Source organism: Echinops telfairi, unplaced genomic scaffold (assembly GCF_000313985.2).
Source record: "Echinops telfairi isolate 266 unplaced genomic scaffold, ASM31398v2 ScPeMD7_25;HRSCAF=90, whole genome shotgun sequence".
Lineage (NCBI taxonomy): Eukaryota > Metazoa > Chordata > Mammalia > Afrosoricida > Tenrecidae > Echinops > Echinops telfairi.
In genome coordinates this window covers 16,618,224-16,622,866 of record NW_022103922.1, presented here as the reverse complement: position 1 = coordinate 16,622,866, position 4,643 = coordinate 16,618,224, and the positions used below count along the sequence as shown (strand labels likewise).

General features: G+C 50.9%; 1 non-coding gene across 1 annotated transcript; it reads right to left on the bottom strand.

Moving 5' to 3' along the window:
• Positions 1-3,901: 3,901 nt before the first annotated feature.
• Positions 3,902-4,070, bottom strand: LOC115869407. The gene has a single exon (XR_004046161.1). It is a non-coding gene; the product is annotated as a U1 spliceosomal RNA (small nuclear RNA).
• Between the last annotated feature and the right edge of the window lie 573 nt (positions 4,071-4,643).

The window sequence follows — 4,643 nt, the reverse complement described above, 5'->3', positions numbered from 1 at the left end:
TCTCATTCATGTATGGTCTCTGTCCTGGGCTTACCGAGCCTGCGTTTTTATCAGAAGGGGGTGGGTAACACGTGAGGGGAAAATTGGCCATGTAAAGGGATCCTGAAAGAATGACATATTTGTCTGTTAAGTATAAATATGAACAGCCATGGAGATATGGGCCTGTGGTGTTGGGTTTTCTCTGCAGCAACATTCATCTATTGCCAGGAAACACTAGATTTAGTACCTGAGGGACTGAAGTTTCAAATACCTTATACTTTTTTTTTAATACTCTGCCAAGAATTTAAATTGGTAAAAGCTGGGGACTGACAAAATTTGATCCCCAAGAGCTTTTCTGGCACTCGTTTATCAGAGAAGACGGTGCCATTATTTTTATTATAATTATTATTTTTCCCTTTGGTGGGGCAAGAGCTCATTTATAACCCAGTGACTTCGACTCTCAGATGTATTTTTCTTTTTTGGGAGTGGGGGGTGGGAGGAAAACCCCAATGCTTAAATAAACAGAGACTTGCCTTTTGTGGTGGCGTTAGAAGTTGTCATTGAATTCACATGCAAGGGGGTTGCATGGTTTTAGGCCAGATCAGACACACATGAAAGGGGAAAAGCTAATTTTAGGGTATAGGCTGCCTCCAGTTTCCTACTACCCACGGCGGCCTCCCAATCCTTGGCTCCCACCACTCTTACCCCCAAATCCCTTCCCTGGGACTTTCAAAGAGGGCCCTACTGTTAGAACACACTGTAAACCGTGGTGACAAAGCAAGAGCAGAGAAGTCCAGAAAGGGACCTGAAGGCCTTGGTTCAAGTCCTGGCACCACCTTTTTTTTTTTTTTCTTTTGAGTAATGTAACTATGACTAGGGAACATTGAGGCTTCCGTGGGAGAATTCCCACTCTCCACTCAGGAGACCTGCCTTCGATTTCTGGATAGTGCACTGTACCCAAACCAACAACTGCCTGCCATCCCTGGAGGCCTCTGTTACCGACCAGGTTCCCGTTGAGTTTCTGGACTAAGAGTCAGAAGAAAGGCCTGGTGATCTATTTGCAAACCTGCCAGGGAGAAGCCAATGGATCCCAACAGTTTGATGCTCAGCCCAATGTGGGGGTGGGGCAGGACCAGACAGCACCTCGGTCATGCTGCTGACCATGGGGTCACCATGAGCCAGGGGGCTGATTCATCGGCAGCCTACAACCCCCACTCCAGACCAGGTCTCCTCTCTGCACCTTGGGTTTTCATCTGGACAATGATAACTGGCCTGTCTTCAGAGGGTTGCTGGGAGGATTTAATTAAACAAGATGGACGACATGAAAGCGCTGGGCACCGTGAGCGTGTTGGATGACAGTCTGCAGACGATGCACCCAGGGCTGGGGGCACAGAGCACCGCTGACTCCCTGCCCAGCTTAGACTCTTGACACAGCCCTTCTAGCTGAGCAAACTACCACCACCGCCGCCGCCGAGGCTCATAAAGCAAGAAGATACTATTTACAGGACAGCATCTTTACAGCCCCTCGTCCTCCCAGCAGCCGGCTTCCCGAGTCCCTGCAGAGCCTCCTCGGATTTTACCCACAAGCAATTTCCAGGGTCAGCTCACCGCCTCCTGCCCAGGGCACCAGCCCGGCCGAACCTTCCCGCGCAACCCAGCATGTCCGAGCCGGCTCAAAATGATTCGAGTTTTATTATACAATTAGATCAATTCTCCTAGGTGTAGTAGCCCTCCTCATACTTAGAAGAATAGATTAGCCATTAGGACTTTGTATATTTTTCCCAGTAATTGACACCACATCCCATTTTCTTCACCAATGGGAAAAAGAACCGCATAAAACAATCATGATTTGGGGGGCCCGCAGGCAGCGGGGAGGGGGCATGGGCAATGCAACACTGTCTCACCCCACGCCTGCCACCCCCCTCCCCCACCCCCTCACTCACAGTCCTTTGCCCGGCTCTGAATAGCTCTACAAGATGAGCAGCACAAGTCTCGTTTTGTTTTGTTGTTGTTGTTGTGTTTTTCATTCCAGAGCCCTGAGGCTCAGACTCCCCAAAGCACTTGACTTAGAATAAACCAGCCATCGTTTCTGCCACAGATAGACAGCCGGTCGCTGGTGGACGGGGCCTGGGCATTCTTCAAAAGCTCAAGGCAATGATGCTCAGTCTGAATTCGCCTGGCTGTTCTCCCTAATCTGGAAGTTGCCCCCTGAAACCCAGGCAGCAAGCTAGCAACATAGCAGCCTCCACTGACAGACAGGAGGCAGCTGTGCTGAAGTGCCTCGGCTGGGAGTCGAACCTGGGCCTGGCACATGGAAACAGGAACACTAGCATGACATCACAGGGTGGACTAGTCCCCTTCATTGTGGAGAACGAGAGGGCCATCGGCCGATGTTCTCTCTGTGTCCTCTTTTAAGCTATTCCAAGACATCACCGTTCTCTTCCTGGGTCGGGGTCATTGTGCAGGAAGTGGTTCCTGGTGTCCTTAGTTAGAATCAGAGAACAAGGAGATTCAAGGACCAGCGGGTGCCCAAGGCATCCCGAACACTTTCATCTCTGCATCCTCCTTCCAAACACCAAAGATTTGGACAGTGAACAAGAAGCAAATCGTTTGATAAAAAACAAAGCTCGCTGCTACTGAGCTCATGCCGACTCTGCGACCCACCTCTCCCTTGGAGCGGCTGGTGGTTTAGAACCGCTGACCTTGTAGTTAGCAGCCCAATTAACCTATGTGTTGCTGTTGCTAGGTGCCATTGCGTGAGTTCTGACTCACAGTGACCAGAAGCACAAATAACCTCCTGATCCTGCTCCGTTCTCACCATTATTCCCGTGACGAAGCCCATTGTTGCAGCCACGATGTCCATCCATCTCTTTGAGGGTCTTCCTCTCCTTCACCGCCCCTCTACTTGACCCAGCATGATGTCCTTCTCCAGAGACCGGCCTGTCCTGACTACATGTCCAAGATAGGTCAGATGAAGTCTCACCACCCGTGTCTCTAAGGAGAGCACTCTGGCCGTACTTCTTCCAAAACAGACCGGTTTGCCTTTTCAGTCCCTTTGTCCACGTTAAGTTTGGCATTCTTTGCCAGCAGCACCATCCTGATGTATCCAGGCTTCTTCGTTCTGCTTTATGCAATGTCCAACTTTCACATGCATGTGAAGCAATGGAAAATACCATGGCTTGGGTCAAACTAAGGTGCGCCTGACCCAAACCATTTGATGGATGGATTTAAATAGGAACGAGATGCCATCACCTCAGTGGGGAACTGGCTGTGCCCATATTTGGCACATCATCTCCACCATGGGCGTCCACTGGGCACCCCAGCCAAGCACAGACACCTCTGTGCTGGCAGACGACACCCACATCAGCAAAATGCAGCAGATGTGCTCAGATGTCCTGTCAAACATTTGCTTCCTTGGGCCATGTCCGAGCACCCGCAGCCTGGATGTACCAGAAGTGTTTTGGATGTTCCACTCGTGGCTGAAAAACATCTGGGAGCTGACAGCCCTTCCCAACTGGCAACTCCATGGGCTTTGACTACCTCAAGGGCTGCCCACAGGTCTGCCTGGGAGCTTGGCCAGGGGCAGACCTGGGCAAGAGCCATCTGTCATGGGCAGCCTTCCCTGCCTTCCCTCCTTCTCCTTCCTCCCAACCAGGCTTTCAGACAATATATCTCACCAGCAGCAGAACCAGTAGACATGGTATTTCTTAGCTTGGGTTCATATGTCCAAGGTCTCTCCACTGAAATTGCAGGGGAAGCGGAGTACACGTTTCCCCAGGAGTTCCATAAAGTCACTCAACCCTGAATGCAGAATTCCCTCAGCCCCCCTTTGACCATACTGGGCCACAAAAAGGATGTCTCTTTGAGGACTAAAGTGCTCCTGCCCTAAGCCACGATCTTTGCTTTTCTTTTTGCTTTTTACCAGGGGAGAGTGCGAATGTGGTCCCTCACTACCATACATTATGCAGTTGAGTTTCCCACATTGTGGGAAATCACAGGGGTCAGCACACCCAGAGTGCAATGGATGAGCCTCAGCCTGGGAAAACCACCTTCATGACCAAGCCATGGTTTTCCAGTGGCCTCTTACACATGTGAAAGTCGGACATCGAATGAGGAAGTCCTAAGGGAAGTCGGTGCATTTGAATTATGGTGCTGGCGAAGACTACCGAAAGTACCGCGAGCTGCCAGAAAGACAAACAAACCTGTCTTGAAAAAGTATGACCCTAGGGCCCCGTGGAGGGAAGGATGGCGAAACTTCATCCCAAGGACTTTGGGCCTGTTGTCAAGAGAAACCAGACTCAGGAGAAGGACATCAGGTTTGTTTGGTAAAGGAGAGGGGCAGCAACGGAGAGGGAGGCTCTCAAGGAGATGGATGGACACCGTGGCTGCAGCAATGGGCTCACGCATGGGAACAACGGTGCGGATGGTGTCGGACTGGGTGGTGTTTAGCTCTTTTGTCTAGAGGGCTGCTATGAGCCGGAACCGCCTCATTGGCACTAACAAGAACAACAGAGACAGGAGTGCAAAACAGGACTCTCACCACGACCTCTCTCGCTAGTTCTGAAAACAGGTAGCTTTTGGTCTCTTCTCAACACACAAGTCTGCCTTCATTGTTGAGCAAAGTGTGTCCCCCTGCCTCTGCAGCCCCACTATCAGCCGGGGGC